At 38.1% G+C, this 19,766-nt stretch overlaps 1 protein-coding gene across 1 annotated transcript in view; it reads right to left on the minus strand.

Moving 5' to 3' along the window:
* Window positions 1-19,766, minus strand: part of LOC141379815 (uncharacterized) — a 461,403-nt gene that overhangs the window by 421,754 nt on the left and 19,883 nt on the right. The gene's annotated exons all lie outside the window — the stretch shown is intronic.

The following is a 19,766-nucleotide window of genomic DNA, read 5'->3' on the forward strand; positions in this document are numbered from 1 at the left end:
GTCAGCTAAAAACAGGAAACTAGGACTGCAATTCGCACAGGCTCACTAAAATTGGACAATGGATGATTAAAAAGTATTGCCTGGTCTGATGAGTCTCATTTTCTTCTGCGACACTCGGATGGTCGGGTCAAAATTTGGCGTCAACAACATGAAGGCATGGATCCATCCTACCATGTATCAAGGGTTTAGGCTGGTGGTGGGGGTGGTGTAATAGTGTGGGGGATATTTTCTTGGCACACTTTGGGCCTATCAGAACCAATTGAGCATCATGTCAACGCCACAGCCTACCTGAGTACCTGAGGTTCGGTGCCCTGCAAGGTTTAGCTCCAACTTGCCTCAACACACCTGCCTGGGTGTTTCAAGTGTACCTAGTAAGACCTTGATTAGCTTGTTCAGGTGTGTTTCATTAGGGTTGGAGCTAAAATTTGCAGGTCATCGAACCTCCAAGTTTGGTGATCCCTGCTATAGAGTCATTCAAACACTAGCTCTAAAGTGATGTTGGTGAATTAGTAACGGCTTCTGCTGTTTTGACAACAGCGGCAGATGTGAATGAATGGAGGAAGAAAGTAGTTCCTAATACTCTTTTAGACTCTCTGTGTTTGATTTTCTTATTTATATACACGATTGTGCCATCAAACTGTTGTATAAACGCAATATCACACTCGTAGCAGTGCGATATGGCTGTATACCAGCACTGGTGGGATGCTAAGGCATGAGGCTGCATCCCATACACATATATATAAATAATAATTTAAACAGTTTAAACATTTATTGAAGGGGAAAAAAAAAAAATCACAAAAAAAAAAACAAGCAGACTACCACAATGTGAAACTGTATGTCACAATGTCTTCCTGAACTATAAATGTAAAAGTAGGTTTATTTTACCCCGAAGCTTAAATTTTTCATCAAATCACCTGTCAGCTTGTCTTGAGGACAGAATTCATTTAATTGCACGTCACCATTAACCTTAATGTAATTCGATTTATTTACCTTACCTTTCAGCCGGACACTGACCTTTCTCTATTGTTACCAAACCCCTGCATAGATTTATAGCATGTCTGCCTTTCGGCTTCCAGGGTTACATTTGCATTATAACCGAGAAGAAACTTTTCATATTTTCAATAGGAAGCCGTTTAACTGAATGCATACCCTTTCAAAGAGCTGATTTGCATTCCTTCATCTCTTATATTTCTCAGCAGGAGAAAGAGCTTTTGTGCGTATAAAATCATCTCAATTTCAGAGTTGCTGGTGGACAATTCTTTGGAAAGAGCCTGAAAACAAGGAAAGACGTCAAAATGTAAGATGCCAGCGTGGGCCAATTGATCCCAGACTGTTGAGACGCCTCCTGGCCTCACAGAGCTGTTTTATTTAGCGCTGCTGCCGAGTCTTTGTGTTTGCGCTTAAGTATCAGAGGGAACTAATGAAGTGCGGTGGGAGGCAGTCGCACACACTGTGGCATAATAAAGCCGGGCATGAACCACCGATCTCCTGACTGCCAGAGAGATGGGGCTCTGCTTGTCGTTTAGCGTAAATCCCTTCTGGAATATATTAGCTTTGTTGTTAGCCGAGACAGCAACGTAAACATTTCACAGAGTCTGAGACAGTGGCTGTACACTTTGAGACACTGATAGTTTTTTGTACCAAATCAATCAGTAATGTGTGGTTATTTTAGAGCGATATGTGGGGTATATTACTTTTAAGCGTCCACTAAGAATATATACTGCATTACAATCTACAAAATAACCTGCCCAGCAATGGCTATCGAAATACTACAGTCCTCTTTTGCCATTTGCAGTCAAGTTTCAAAAATCTGCTTTGTATGGTGTTAAATTCATTCATTCATCAAGTTTCTTGTCGGATTAGTCCCTTTATTAATCCAGGGTCGCCACAGCGGAATGAACAGAACAACTTATCCAGTACGTTTTTACGCAACGGATGCCCTTCCAACCGCAACCCATCTCTGGGAAACATCCACACACACTCAATCACACTCATACACTGCGGTCAATTTAGCCTACCCAATTCACCTGTACCGCATGTCTTTGAATTGTGGGGAAAAACAGGGCACCCGGAGAAAACTTACGCGAACGCAAGGAGAACATGCAAACTCCACACAGAAACGCCATCTGACCCAGCCGAGGCTCGAATCAGTGACATTCTTGCTGCGAGGCGACAGCACTAAATACTGCGCCACTGCATCGCCCCATATGGTGTTAAATATATAAGAAATAATGATGATTATTAAAAAACTAGGGATGTCCAGATCCGACAATGGGATCGGAAATCGGGCTTGATCACGCGTTTTAGACTCAATCGGAATCTAACGTTACCTCCTGATCAGGACTTAAATACACATGTTCATATGAATATACTCATTATTTTATAACACATTAATAGCTATGTTGTGGCACAGCGTTAGACCTCTTTCTTCACTTCACACAGAAACAGCAGCGCGTGTGTGGCATGACATCACTTTGTTGCAGAGACGCTATTGGTTAAACGCCAGCAAAGTAGAACACCGAAACAGCTTGAAGTGGAAATCACAAGTATGTCTGCAGTCTGGAGGTATTATAAAGTTAATGACAACAACATTGCAGTGTTTCCCATACCATTACATGGTATACGCCCCACCCTCCCAACGGCTGTACCCGCCCTTCTTGAAGTCACATTAATTGTATTTTCTATACAGCGCCAGATCACAACCTTTTTTAATAAACAAGCTAAATAGCCATATGTAATATCTTATTTACACAACAGCATGTCATTTCTGTTCTGCGCTCGCGTCACTGCAGCTAAAATATATACAGATGCAGACATCCCAAGTCTCTCAAAAGGTCTCTATGCTTTTGCGGGAGACTCTCGGATGCCCACAAACAAATGTTAATCTCCCGGAAATTATCATGCTGTGATGCGAGCAGAGCCATCTCCTCTATCTAGTGTCTAGTTATCTTTTCTCCCGAAAGCTCTGCGTGTCTTTCGCAAATTCATACCGGCTCTGTGATCCCCCAAAATTAATCAAAATACCTGGAAATCATGACGACGAGAGTAAATAAGCAAGTGAACAGATCGCGAGAGGCACAGTGATGGTCTAAACATTACATTTGATAGGTAAAAATGAATAGAGCAATAAAGATATCATGCAAATCCTCCTCTCTTTCTCACTGAGAGATCTGCTGTCAATAGTTGGAGAGGAGCAAAATATTGGAATGGTCCTGTATGTAATGTTTAGGCCTTTTTTTTAACATGCAACTGAAAGTTCTGTGTTTTTGACAATATTACAAATTGACTAAAAGCTGGCTGGAATTATTAGAAAACTTTAACATAAATATTTAATAATATAACTTCTTGTAATACACTCATCGCTATACTGTAAGTAGTTTATAGGCCTATTTCCTTTCAGTAAACAAGTATTAGATTAACAGATGTGCATTTTAACAAATTTTCATCTTTCATCACTTGCAATATTTTCAAATTGCATTGTTTGTCATTTTTATGCGGCGGTTCATTCTGCTTTGTTGACCCCTGATAAATAAGGCACTAAGCTGAAGTAAAATGAATGGATAAATTATTCTCGGTAAAACTGCTTCTGGCCATGAGATGTTCACATCTAAATTTTTATAAGAGACATGTTTAATAAATGTCTCAATAAATGGACCAGATATTTCTGACTTTCCATACCAAGAGGCTCAGGAAACGTTCTTCCAAGATCTGTTTCTAAACTCTTCTTTATTTTTCAAGTATTATAGAAGTATCGGATTGGGTTTCGAAATCGGTAGATACTCGATATCAAATAACTCGGACTCGATCCTGATCTGGACATCCCTATTAGAAAGTGATGCACAGCAGTGGTGAGGTACTGCAATTACGTTATTAGAAAGTAGATCTAACCAATTTTATGCATAGCTTTTGGATTTACTTATAGCATAGGGAAACGAAAACTACAGATTAGAGAGCATTTGATTGGACAGAAGTCTAATGAGAAGCTAAAGTGCAGAGAGTGATGTCATCAAAATAACTGAAATGGCATGAACTGAAGTTAAAGGGCCATGAAACCCCCTCGTTTCAGCAGGGTGTTTTCACACCTCTACTTTGGAAAAAGTCAGAAAAGTGGGCGTGTCCAGCTCTGTTTAGGGGGGAGTGTCGGAGGAACTAAAGTGGGAGGGTGTGGGAGTGTCTATTTCGGCACGCGCGAGTTTCAGTCAAAATACTCACACACAGTAGAAAGTGATGGTGTTTAACCTACATGGACATCTATAGTGGAATTATTTGCCAAATTATTAAATGGTGGACTTTAACTGCAGTTTGGCTCTTTCATTCAGGGAATTCATTCATGCCCCTCGCGACAAACGAGATATTTGATTCGAGGATCTGCTCTAAGCGTGTATTTTTCATGCAATGTTTGATACCGCACGGCGAATGAGAGAAAAAAAAAACCTCCGCATTTCCCGGAAACTTAGATGCACACGACAGGTAGTGTCAGAAAGCCGCGTGTGTTATTCCGGTCACTAAATGCAGTTAAAAACCCTACACGAGGTTAAAGTTTGGTTGTGGTCCTAACATGTTACGGTGCAATAGTTAACTTAGTTCGATACGAACAAACTGAATAAACAAAGAGCACTAGTCGCTCACTTACCAAATCTGTAGAGACAGGACAATCACCAGCAACTAGAGCCGCGTCTTTATGAAGAGATACAAGCGAATCCGATCTCAGCGTTTGCAGATGAGAACAGCTCTCAGGTAAACAATAATCCTCCTTAGACACGTAAGTTATTGCTCGAGCGTCGCGTACACTGTAATCCACACGTGAGTCTGAGCTCTCACAGAGAGAAAAAGAAAACGAAACTTAACGGCAGCAAACTATAAAAGCAACACTTCACGCTTGTTTTGCCAACACAACGTGGCGTCTATGTCGTGTAAACACAGTAATGAATATTAATGAAGATGCACAATAGAGCGCGCTGATTGGTTTGAACCAAGCCTTACTCATGCATTAATGCAACACACTGTAAGACGTAATAAGACTCACTCTGGCACAGACGCCCAGTCTGCACGCCGGAATACACGCTATCATGTCATGGCCGTGACGCAGCTTCAAAAATTCGTTTCAAACAGGAAGTAAAAACAACCGATTTACACTTTTTAGTGAAATATAGGTGTCCTAATAGTGTTTTTAGCAGTGTGGGACACATATACGACTGTCAACAGCTCAAAAAATGTGTTTTGGTGTTTCGTGACCCTTTAAGATTTCCATCATCATGACATACATCCTAGTGAAACAATCCTGAAAAGAGAAAAAAAAATAGAGATAGGATTGGAGCATTGGAAGATGGGCATTTCTTACAAAATTAAGGAAGATTGACAAATGGATTAAAGCAAGGCTTTAATGAGGGCCTTTCTGATAGCATTCCATGGGAACAGAATTAAAGAATAGTCATTTAGAGAGTGTTAGATAGTTGTATCTATGATTGTAGAACATAGTTGTATGTATTTTTACTAAATATTGACATGCACTGATACATTGTTTTATAACAAGCACTACTATAGACATGCGAATAAGTAAATAAAATCAAATAAGAAGGGTTAATTTTGATTTCATGCCAACTTTAAATTGTTCTCTGATATCTAAATAATAGAAATGTGGCTTCGGTATATTCACAAATTCTCTTTTATGGACTTATTTATAACAGAACTTTTTCAGGATTACTCCTAAAATGAAAAGCTTGGGTTTTGACCATATTTGGAAGGGTTGTGAATATTAAGCTCAGCTCCGAAGCTCTTACACACATACACAGATAGTGTGATGTAGTCTAAAATAAACACGTGCAAAATTCAATTCAATTCAATTTAAAATAATCATAACTATAATACAAAATAATAAAAATAGTTAATGAAGTTTAAAAAAAGTTTACTGGCATACTTTCACTTGAATAGGGTTGAGTGATATGACAATGCATAAATGGTTGCCTCATTATATCACAAACGTGCATGGAAAATTTCACAATAGACATTAAACTAAGAAAAGATACACTCAAACAGACCTTATGCCTCTTTGGTGTGGCTCAGAATAAAGTTATAATCTGTATATCCTGCATTTTATGTTCTAATCATTTGTGAACACTCTATGGTCATGCTTGGCTGCCTGCTTCACAAAACTACTCCTTTTTAGTCTCCCTGCATCCCACATACATAACATGTGTAAAACAAGCTCAGATCAACTTAAAAATAAGGGAGGTGAAACCATTGTTGTAATCTCAAAAGTAAACATTGTGGCCAGTCAAATACAGCCTATTAATGATCCAATCACAGTTGGTGTTTTGTTCAGATTGAGCTGTTTACACTCATGGGATTTACATAAGAACAAAGAAAAGGTAACACTTTATTTTAATGGTCAATTTGAGTATTATCAGACTGCCTGCTTAATAGGTGTTGATACTGCTACTCATAGATAAACTTACAAGCTATACTGACGGTAATTTCATAGGGACTTGAACTGTCTGAACTTTCCCGTGTGATTTTTCAGTAAAATTTACAATCGGCTTCAGAGTCAAAATGGGTTCAAAGTAAAACCAACACCTTTTATATATATTTTTTTTTCAGCGTATGATCTTTTAGGACAAAAGTTGGGAGAGAACATCTTGTGCAACGGTAGCAGCTCTGTGGCCCCAAAATCGAAACAAAGGACCTGCAGTATTAATAGAAAAGTTTACAGTGGTCATTTCAAAGCCTCAAGGATACCAAAATGATGAAAGTAACAGTATTGGAAAACTGAAAGAGGTTATTTGAAGACAGTAGGTTGTGTGCTTAGTGAAGCAATGATCAAAGACCCTCTTCCAGTGAAACAACCTCACAAACCAAAAAAAAAGGGCCATGGCTGGAGCTCCGGACCACATCTTGATGGAGACTGATTAGCGCATCCATAAACACTTTCACACTCATGGCATGATCTCTTTGTATCAAACCCAAGATGGAATGATTATCTCCAATTTTTCACCACTCCTTTGATCCTAAATTGCACCACCTCTGGTGCCTTCTGTCCGATTATTGGACATTATTGTATCTCGCCAGTTACGGCTCCTTTGAAACGTCTTGGTTTGTGTGACATCTAGGAAACAGAGTGCATTTGCACATCTCCCGTTTTCTTTTTTAAGCCCTTATTCTTGTTCCTTTTCCACACATACTGCGCTAAGTTTTCCCTTGTCAAAGTTACCCGAGAATAAATTGGTTCTGGCTCTACTTGTTAAAGCGAGCTGATAAAGTAGTGATTTTGTTTCTTGCTGAACAAGACACTAAACATCCTTACAAGTGCTTGTCTGCCTGAATTAATTACTGCATTTACATTAGAATACAGTGTATGAGCTAAACTAGCTAAACACTAAGCGATCAAGAAGCAAAGGTGTTCGGGGTAAACTGCGAGCGGATAAGTGGTTCTGTTGCTAAATCTAATCCACTTCACTGCTTTATATCTTGGCAAAGATTGCAAAATGAAGAAGATTTATGCGCACAATTAAAACAGGAAAGATAAAGTTGGGCCCAAACAGTCTGAGAAAAGTAGTTAAATGTTTCTGGTTTGCTTTTTCCTGATTTAATAAAATTTCCTTGGCAATAAATTATATAATCAGTTAAAGTGAAACATGGATTCCAAAATTTCTTCATATTTAACTTATTTTTTTAATATGTTTAGTAGTACTTAATAATTATGTAATCCAGCACGACCTGGGAATTTTTAAAAGAGCAAATAGATAAATACATGTTCCTTCACAAATGTGTTCATGTTCTCTAATAGGTTATATCATATTGATCTACAAAAAGTGCAAATATTTTTATAAAAATAATAATAATTCCTTACATTAAACTCAAAGGGCTTTACACATTTTTTGAGGGAATCTTCTCATCCACCACCAGTGTGCTGCTTCCACCTGGATGATGCGACGGCAGCCATATTGCGCCAGACCGCACACCACACACCAGCTGATTGGTTGAGAGAAGACTAATGAAGCCAATTATGATGGGGATGGTTAGGAGGCCATGATGGACAGAGGCCAGTGGGCAAATTTGGTCAGGATGTCGGGGTTAAACTGGGATTTTTAATGACCAGAGAGACTCAGGACCTCGGTTTAATGTCTCACTCGAAAGATGACACAAATGCCTGAAATCACAGGCAAATCTGTGCTCGTTCACGCGAGTAACAATCACACAGTGTGAACGATCAATGACGTGATCCAAGAGAATCGCCGATGAGTCAATAACACCCGTGAGATATTTGGCATGCTAAATATCTGGAGCGGGCGACGCGGTGGCGCAGTGGGTAGCACGATCGCCTCACAGCAAGAAGGTCACTGGTTCGAGCCTCGGCTGGGTCAGTTGGCATTTCTGTGTGGAGTTTGCATGATGAGAAGTTAAAAGTGCTCATTTTCATTTTATTCAGACCTATGAAATGAAGGAAAAACTACTGAAAATTTGGCAGGAGCACCCATCTCTGTTTGACATGTCATCTGAGCTATATCATAACCAGGTCAAAAAAAAAGATAAGGAGAAATTGCCAATTCCCTTTAAAGCCAGGTGAGCAAAATAAATACATTTTCCACCCCACTAAAGGCTTCTTTCTCATCATGTAGTTAATAATAAAAGATATACTATGTGAACTCGCATTATTTCCATGTCACTTATTGCGTGTGTTTGGACAAAGTTGTCAGCAATTCTTCCTATTGTAAAGTCATTCAGTCGTCGATCCATCTTGCAGCTACTCAAAGCTAGCCCACATAGTCATGCAGAGTGAAAATATCCGGGACAGGACTAATTTGAAAATACTGCAGTCTGAACTCTGCATTACTGAGCAGTATAGAGTCCCGATCTATATACTGGGGCTTTAGGACCCACACAGTCCGCAGGTTGAGTGCCCATGCTGGTCTCCATAACACAGCTTCCGACAGCAACCTATAGCTTCCCATGTGGTCTCCCATCCGGGTACTGAGCCCTGCTTAGCTTCAGTGGGCTACCATGTGGGAGTAGCAGAGAGCTTGCTGCCAGCTAGAAATGGAGAAATTTGCTATTTGAAATGTAAATTTGTCATAATATTTTAATGACATTTATATTCAAAATGTACTTTTAGTAAGAAATGAAATTACATAATTGGTAAAACATAGCATTGTGTAATGAACATATTTTATAAACTTGTGTATAAACAATGTTGAATTAGAAGTTGAATACAAGAGAGTGTCCATTTGATTATATTTTTACACACACACATATATATATATATACATATATATATACATATATATATATATATATATATATATATATATATATATACACATATATACATATATATATATACATATATACATATACATATATACATATATACATATACATATATACATATATACATATACATATATACATATATACATATATATATACATATATACATATATACATATATATATACATATATACATATATATATACATATATATATACACATATACATATATATATATATATATACATATACATATATATACATATACATATATATATACATATATATATATATATATACATATATATATATATATACATATATATATACATATATACATATATATATATATACATATATATATACATATATACATATATATATACATATATATATACACATATATATATATATATATATATATATATATATATATATATATATATATATATATATATATATATATATATAAATATAAATAATTTTTTTTCAACATTACTAAACGTAATAGGTTTAGTAACTAATTCTAATACCTTATTGCTTTTATCTTTGCCATGATGAAAGTACAAAATATTTTACTAGATATTCTTTAAAGAGACGAGTATAAATTCATTTTCCAGCTGATGAACAAACCAAACAGTCAAATCAGAATTTATCTGGCTTCAACATGCTTAAATATTAAAGCATTACAGCAAATATTAAAGTCCATGTTTTAATAAACCCTACAATATTGTGCATTTGTGTCCGCATTAATAAACTTATCTTTAGAGTGAACAACACTCCTTTAATAGTCATTCAAGGAACTCACTCCAGCTCCAAGTATCTTACGGCCCACTGAGTGGTGCGGTACGGTACGGTAGGGGTCATTACGGGTCACCTTTATCAGGCTTGCGTTTCCACTGCTTCCTTTCCACTGGTCAATGATAATGCAAAATAGCCTACTCTATTGTCTGCAATTAAATAAATAAATAAATCCAACATATATGAACACATACAGACCCTTACAGCCTCCAGCCTCAGTCTGCCAATTATAGAAAACTACACACAGCATACATTTGGTCGGTCCGTGTTTGGGTACAAAAACAACACGCAATATATAGCCCACAGTCAGAGCAAACCTCTCATCTGTATCTTTAAACTTCACAAGCACATGCAACCTCTGTTAGAGAGTAATTCCATCATTCAGAGTTCATAATAGTCCAAAAGGTGATGATAATAGTTAAACATGGCAGTTTGTTCATGTTTTAGGTTGCTAAAAGAATCATTTGCTCCTTTGTTTTTTCGCATATCACTCTCGCTGTAACGCATTGACTCACTCAGGAAGGCAAAAAGGATCGCAGGATTTATCAAAACCGATTTATTTACAAACACTCACTTGGAAGGACATCGAGAATACAGGAGACACAGGAACGGCAAGGGGTGACCACAAGAAACAACTGAGAATACCGGACAAGGAACTAACTGAACACAGGAACTGCGTCTCAAATGGCACACTATGCATTCATGCACTATGTACTTATGCACTTACACACTCAACAGCATAGTATATGTATGTATTTTTTAAGTTTTTAAGTAAGTTTTACTAAACGAAAATTCAAACTGTTTCCCTGATGACGTCTGACGGTCTCTAAAAATAGTGAAATAACTGACCGAAGTATCAAATAATACCTGCCGTTAGTTTAACCACATTCACCATCGGGAGGCGCTTTAATCACTCTCATAAGAGAATTTTGCTTTCACTACCCAAAATAAATAAAGTTATCCAACATGTGCACCTGATAGCTCTGCCCCTTCCGCTACATGAGCAATTCTGTGACTGTTGAGTGCGTGAAGTGTCCATTATTACACACTTCATTTTACCTGTTCAATGAGTGCATCATCTGGGCAGTAAAAGTGCACTTATTATTTTTAGAGTTTTCAGTGTAAACACACTACTTATACTACAAAATGGCGTAGAATAGTGCATAAGTATACGATTTGGGACGCAGCTAGGGACTTAAATACACAGGAGATGAATGAACTGATTACATACAGGTGTGAGATACCTCGTAAAACAACAGCAGGACAGGGCAGGTTTTGTTCTTCTTGGCTTTGTGGCTGTTCATCAAGAAGATGACAAGGTTTGTTTGAGCTTGGTTCGACCATGGCTCGTTATTATATGTATATATTATTACAGTGTAATGTCTCGGCTGTGTATTTAAAAATGGTGCTGTCTTTGTTTTCATTCTCCTGGATTGTGTACATGCTAGAGAGGCTTCTCTGTAAACCAATAGTGTTCAGCTGCTGGTCTACCTCCACCTTTTAGTATCCTTTTGTTGTGCTTGGTACCCTTTGGAAAAAAAGTGGTAGCGTACAGTTCGCTTTTAGGTACATTTTTTTTTTTTTTTTTATTGTGTTTTTGACAAAAGGTACAGTACATTAAAGGTATTCAATTACAAAGGTATTTTCATTTTTTCTTTTTTTTTTTGAACCATACATAAATTGAAAAAAAGAAAAGACAAATTGACATAAAAAAAATAAATAAATAAATAATAAAAAAAAAAATTGATGAAAAGGAAATGCATTAAATAATAATATAAAATAAAATAAAATAATAATAATAAAAATGAAAATAAAATAAATTTACAGAAAAAATAAATAAATGAAAAAATAAATAAATAAGTAAATTTAAAAAAATAAATAAATAAATAAAAAAGCTTTTAGGTACATTTTGAAAGTGGAAACAGCCATAAAAGTGCACCGACCCATACCGTACCACCCAGTGGAAATGGGCCATTACCATTAAATACAGTATTTGGTGTACAGGTCAAAATTCCCTTCAAAGCTTAACAAGTGATTGCAGTTGACTTATTTCATTAATGTCAATATCCACTTTCAAATGATAACATCTGCCTTCTTTTTTGCATCACAATATTCACAAAGAGCTACAAATTATGCAGCTCAAACTCACTTTGCAAAGGCGAACCCAACAACCTCAGCTTACTGTATACGCAGTATATTTAGAATGTATGCAAATGAAGCTTATCTCCCCCTACCTGGTGTCTTTTCTCATGCACTCATGCAATGTAATGTACAGATCTGAGTTTCCTATAAAGTTTTAATTGGAGCCCCGAAAGCTTCTTAGTTCCTAGTCATTCTGCAATACATCTATGCTGCAACTAATTACTTTTCCGAGCCGGCGTAATCCCCAAGACAGATTCTCCAGCATTTCTAAAGATATTCATGACCTTTTTTGAACTCGCAGATCACAAAGTGTTCGGTTGCAGTGCCCCGGACAGGTATCATCTAAATATTCAACATCCCATCACATAATTTTATTTGTAATAAAAAAGAAAAAGGTTATTTGAAAGGCTTACTAAAACACGACCGCAAAAAGATGACGGCATCTCCGTCCTTTGTGCTGTACAATTTCCATTTTCTCATTTATCTTTGGGATACATCTTGCAGACTGACGTGACATTAATGAGCAAAAATATTCTCTAAAACTAATTTAAGCCTCAAAGTTATGGGGGTTTTATGCTAGATTTAGATAATGATGGAAAACCGTTTTTGAGTGGCACATCAAACTTCCCTTGGCTCATTTGTGCTCAGATCAGCACAGAAGTCTCATTAAATGGCTTGCATGCCGCAGACCAGAGTCTTTCATTGGCACGGCCGGCTAGCAGACAGCCTGGAAAATAGCTGCTCAGAAAGCGAGAGAGTGTTGAATTCTGGCAATGCTTACTGTCTGAGTCACTCTCTTTAACTCTGGAGATGATACGCTTTGCTCTGACACAAATAATGTGTCTGGATTCGCGATGGCGTGAAAAAAGAAACCCTCTCATTGAGGTTTCAATTCATTTACAAAGCATTTGAATTTTCGTCTCGTACCGATTCAATAACATCAAACATGGATGGTTAATGTGGACCAAAGTCGTTGCAAAGTACCTTATCAGCTTTTGGTGAAAGTGAGCAGTCATTAAACAAGACAATACAGCTGAGGCCAAACCAGCAAGGCAGAAGGCAGCAGACAAAGCCTGAACGACTGACCATCATGATCTGTGCATATATGTTAGACAGAAGACATGCATCACTGTAAAAATGTGTGGGTTGAGTTCTTTATGTAGAATTGTCAACCCTAAATGGCTGTCTGCTGTTTAGCTATTGCAATTTTTATCATCGTCATTACAGAAATTGTATTTTTTTGTCTTTTTTTTAACGATTACTCAGACCCCCTTGTTTTTCACGATTTCGCAATCGCTGAACCCAACACAAAAATCAACAAAAAGTCGACAATTTTTGCGATCCTGCAAAATTCTTAATTAAATGCAAAAAATCTCCAAAAAATTTATAATCTGTTGAAACGCGTCGATCTGATGGCGGTTGAGTTTGCAGCTCGATATTATTGGGAGATGACAGGATCAGTAAACAACTGCGCAAGAGCGCGTCTGAAGCTCATGTGCAAGTCTGTTTTACAGTCTATAGTAGAAACACAATTGAGCCTCACTAGATCCACCTGTATGGGCACGCGTTAGTTATAAAACACTTACAGGACATTAATTTAGACTATACTATAACTATGTGGATATATTAAATAGTTCACACAAAAATACACAAAGAGAGACTTCCACTTTCACAGACTTACGTGTACTAGACGCGAACATGAGGCTGAGAGTTGCCCACCTGCAAGATTTCTGAGGCCCACCGGTTGAGAATCTTTGGTCTACAGAACAATCGATCATTATACAATAACTTGCCTAATTACCCATCCTGCCTAGTTAACCTAATTAACCTAGTTAAGCCTTTAAATGTCACACAGCTGTATAGAAGTGTCCTTTAAATCTATATCTAGAAAAATATATAGTAAAATATTGTTTATTGTCATCATGGCAAAGATAAAACAAATCAGTTATTAGAAATGAGTTATTAAAACTATTATGTTTAGAAATGTGTGAAATCCTTAATACAGAGAAATTGAGAGGGAAAAAAATTAACTGGGGCTTATAATTCAGGGGGGTTAATAATTCTGACTTCAACTGATATATATATAAACTACTTTTAGCAAAACATACAATTTATATTGCTAGTTTTTTTTGGTCAGCTGCATTTTAAACTATAAGTCAAGATACACGTCTAGATTGCTTTATTTATGTATGTATGTATGTATGTATGTATGTATGTATGTATGTATGTATGTATTTATTCATTTATTTAGGGACGAGCATTCAGAGGCTTTAGATCCTACCCATCAGTTCATTACAATATTGTTTATTTAAATGTAGAGTTATCTAATTAAATGTCCTTACAATTAAATGGCAATATAATTGGAAGACACATGATTACTACTACTACTACTAAGGAAATATTAGGAATATTACAACTCATCTCCCAGGCCCAACTCATTAGCCAAACCAAGTCCCTTTGGACACCTCTTCACAGGAACCAGAGGTGGGCAACGTACAGCAAAGCAGGCTGAGATGGACTCCGTTCAGAGCAACTGGGGCAACGTGGCACAACGGGATAGGAACTGAGCCTTTTCAATATGTAATGCAGTCATGGGAACCAAAGCGAGCTAAGTCTCTGGGTGCAAGGTGGCATCTCAGAGGGTCCGAAAGCAGATGGATGGGGTGGGGTGTGCGGGGAGGCCTGGCAGACAGACAGAGAGCTCAGGCTGTCACACACGCAGAGCTAAGTGACAGCCACCAGCGTGCAGGACCAATTGCTACAATATGGCACCTTGGCCCAGGCCATCGTGGGCAGCCTGGCAGGCCGTTCATCTCTAAGGAGATGTACAGCGAGACCGAATTGTGCTTTTTTCCCCTCTGTTATTCCTTTAATTCAATAACAAATTGTAAGCACAATGCTACTTGGCCTCCAAATCAAACCTACATTATCAACTGCACTGATGGACCACTTGTGTATCCTGCACTCAATAAGCAGCTTTAATTATGTTGAGTGAACAAAAGGCAAACTACAACAGATGTCAGTGCTGTGTTGCAAAGAGGTCTGAATGAGCAGGAAAATAAAAGGGAAGAAATTAGTTTAAAAAAAAAATAGCATTAAGGCCCAATCACAGTTCTACCCCTTAGCCTTTCCCCTTACCCCTCGTTTTGTGCATTCACTTGAAGGGGTGGGGGTGTCCCAATTTTCTTTATCTTGAAGGTGTAGGGCAAAGAGGAAGGGCTAGATAGCCCTCGAAAGAGAGATTTTTCAGGACCACATTTGAAACCAAGGGGTAAGAAAATTTCCCAGAATACACCAGCCACAACGGCTGCATACCTGTAACCTGAAGTCAGGAGATCCACAAATTAATATTTTGTTGTCATAATTATGAATTATGACAAAAAAACATATTTTAATGCATTTATAACGGCGCTCATGTTTTACCATCATGCTTTTAGAAAACAAAAGTAGAAATGAAAATATAATTAAACCGTAAATACAATTAAAATATAAATAACCAGATAAGCTTAGTCACTTCCCTTATTTGTTGCATATGCATCCACAGTTGAAGAGAAACATCCACGGAAGACGAGAGGAAGAGAGAGAAGATGAGGTGAACTGTTCAACTTTAATTCCAGCCGAAGAGTGAGTGAAAGAGGCGAGTATTTATGTTCTGTGGTGATTGCGGGTGCAGGTGCAGGTAATTAGTATTCTGGTGATTGTTCACGGGTGTGGTGAGTGGTGGATGGTGAGGGAGACCGGTGATTGGAGCAACAGGAATGAGCCAAGGGTGTGACAATACGAGCTTATTGTCACATAGAGCTGCGGTCACACTGCACTTTTCTCCTCATAGACTTCCATTCGTACGCACGTGAATGCGTCAGACCGGAAACGCAAGTTCATGCGTCAAGTCTTGCAGTTCACTGCGATGCAAAGTTCAAGCTTAGTGAACTCTGACCTGCTAAATCGCATCACATGATTGCACGAGACCAATCGAGTATCAAAACATGACCTCTCTGAACAGAAATTCACAATATGGAGCAATCACTCGCTTTTTTTAAAATGTTTAATCATCTTGTTTAATCCCATCCCCTTTCGCAGCGCCGTATGACAGAATTTTGCAGGCATAAACTCTAGTGTGACCGCAGCTTTAGATTGTTATGATAACATGATATCATTGCCTTCAGTGATTTCCTGAAGATAAATACCTAAAAATAACGCAACTGGAATAACTGCAGCAGTCGTAATCGTCGATTTCATATGAAGCAAGAGCTCACAATGACATATGATGACGTGTGCAGGTGCTGTAGTGGTGTCCCATTTTTTAGGGGTACATTTTGAAGCCCTTACCTTTCACACTCTGTTTGAAGGGCCAAAGGAAAGGGGTGGGGTACAAAAATAGAATTGGGATTGGGCCTTAATGTACACACTGGGAAGCATTTAATAGAATTAAATTAGGCTTCTTGAGCAACAAAAACAGTTCAAGTTTTGATAAACTCTACTTTTGCTTTTTATTAATAATAAGTCTATTATATATTTATTTATTTATTTTCTTCTGCTTATTTCTTTCTTTAACAGGGATTGCCACAGTGAAATGAACCAGAAATTATTGCATAACTCATTTAAATAGTAATAAATATGATAATAGTTAGTTCTACAATTATAAACATAGATACGGAATGTCCAGCAGGAGCTATCCAGATCACACAAAGCAGCCTGACCCTGACCCCTTGATGACAGCAATGCATATAAAAGTACAGTATGTACAAACATCAAATCCAACCCAGATGTGTAATGATGTCTGAGGCCTTGGCAATGGCATGAATACTGGCAGCGTGCTATACTAATGATTAATGGTGGCCAGGTGGGGTCTTAGTGGCACTATGGCGTTACGTCTGCCTGTTTACTCACCCGACCTCATCCTCTCCAGCCCGTCATTCATTAAATTTACAGCCGAGCCGGTATGCTAATGAGATTTATCCACAGGCGGAAACTCCCACATGGTTCATCTTTAGTTTTAATCCGCCTGACAAGCGTCATTCCATCAGCATGCGAGTCCCACCCATTGGCGTTCGCCTAAAAATAAACAAGGTGGAGAGCGAGGGAGTCAATCAGATGGATGGATGGATGATGGCACGTCATATGTTACAGGGTGGGCACCATGTCCAACTTGTAATAATCAGTTTGCAGACAGGAAAGCATTATTCTGACTTAATCAGCTCTCCCATTGTGCCACATTGCTCCAGTTGCTCTGAACAGAATCCATCTCGCCCTGCTTTCCTGAATGTTGCCTACATGTTGTCTCTGTGAAGAGATGTCCAAAAGGTCTGATAAGCTAGGCCTTGCTGATTAATGCTGTGACTGCTCCATCTGGGAAGCGGGTAGAATTATTCTCATTATTCTCAACAAAATGGATCACATATCTTCCTATAATATTGTCAAGACCCTGCATGTATACACTACCTGACAAAAGTCTTCTCGTCAATCCCAGTTGCAAGAGCAACAAATAATAACTTGACTTCTAGATGATCATTTGGAAAAGTGGCAGAAGACCTATTGGAACCTGCATAGACCCAAGATTCACACAGAAATCAGTCAAGTTTGGTGAAGGAAAAATCATGGTTTGGGGTTCCATACAGAATAGGGGCATGATAGAGATCTGCAGAGTAGATGGCAACATCAACAGCCTGAGATAAAGACATTTGTGCTGCCCATTACATTATAAACCAAAAGAGTGGGTAGACTCTTCAGCAGGATAGCGCTGCTCATGCTTCAGCCTCCACATCAAAGTGCCTGAAAGTAAAGAAGGTCAAAGTGCTCCAGGATTGGCCAGCCCAGTCACCAGATATGAACATTATTGAGCATGTTTGGGTTAGTTGAAGAAAGAGGCATTGCAGATGAATCCAGAGTATGATGATGGGAGCCCCGCTTTCTTTGCCATTCCAGAAGTTATTTGAGTCATTGCAGAGATGTTTGGATGCAGTCCACCAAGCTCATGGGAGTCATACACAATATTTATTCTTTTATCAATGCACCATGACTTTATATTGAGCCTTACTGTCCTACTTAAATGATTAAAAATCAAGGCATGATTATACTGAATTTTGGTAAAATAAGCGTAATCTAGAGACATTTGGCTTTCATATAAGCCACTTCCGATAACAAATGATCAACTAGAAGGCAAGTTATTTGTTGTTCCTAAAACTTGGATAGGCACAATTAATACAAAACTGTTCTCTTCCTAGCACTCATATCTTTAGATACTTGCAATTTAGAAACTTTGTTAAAAACCCAAACCTTCCACCAAAATCTCAACTTGACCAAATTTTTGAAGTATACTTGGTTAAAATAGATATACTTTCTATTCTATACAGGCTGATCTCCTCTTTTTCTACTACCTCTCATTACTTTATCAAATAACAGTGGGAAGCAGACCTTAATCTTCCATTCAAGGATGAGACGTGGGACCAGATTTTGTCCCGCGTTCATACTCTATCTGTGCACGACATAGGATCATCCAATTAAAATTTGTTTATCGAATATACTGGACAAAAGTGAGATTGACAAAAATAACTGATACGTGGTCCCTATATATCAAGGGTATCTAAACTCTGTCTTGGAAGGCCGGTGTACTGCTGAGTTTAGCTCCAATTTGCTTTAACTCACCTGCCCAGAAGTTTCTATTATATCTAGAGCTTGATTAGCTGGTTCAGGTGTGTTTGATTAAGGTTGGAGCTAAACTTTCTAGTACGCTGGCCGTCCAGGAGTTTGGACACCCCTGCTATATTTGATCGCTGTAAGCAAGCACCTGCATACTTAATACATACGTTTTGGTTTGTCCATCAATCACTTCTTTTTGGCTATCAATTTTCAAGTGTTTCTCTTCTGTGACAAAGATAGACATTGAACTGTGCCTACTTATTTCACTTTTTGAACTTTCCCTAAATATAGCAGGATTATCGAGCTGTACTGTAAACGCCCTTGCATTTTTGACACTGTTAGCAAGACGTTGTCTTCTGTTATTATGAAAACAAATATTTCCCCCGAGTTTTGACTACTGGTTGCGACATGCAATGAGTTTCATCCATTTGGAAAATATCAGGTTGACAATAAATGCCAATATTAGGGCTTTTTCTGAAACATGGGACCCATTTAGAATTTTCTTTTCTGAGCATGTCAGTATCTCTACAAACTGGCTGTTTCTCAATTCCAAGAACGCAGAGAACAGACTTGTGTTCTTGTGGAGACCGGTCTTGCCAGGTGTCCTCGGAAGAACGAACTCAGGAGACCGCGAAGGAAGAGAATGCGTCCTTTGAGAATTGAGATGCTGCGAGTTCGGTGCTCAAGTCCTCGATATCAAGAACACATCCAGGAAGTTTCACGCGTCCTCCGAACTTGCGGTCTTGAGTATTGGAACTGAACTTAGGCAGCTGATGATGACGTTTCAGAAGAACACGAGGACGCAAGACCGCTGAAGAACGCATATTGAGAAACAGCCACTGTCTATCTAAATCTTAGGGCCTTTCAATTGCAATGCAAACATATTAAGGTACTTTGTATAAATACCTGAGGATTCATT

This window comes from Danio rerio, chromosome 21 (assembly GCF_052040795.2).
Source record: "Danio rerio strain M-AB ecotype USA chromosome 21, GRCz13ab, whole genome shotgun sequence".
NCBI lineage: Eukaryota > Metazoa > Chordata > Actinopteri > Cypriniformes > Danionidae > Danio > Danio rerio.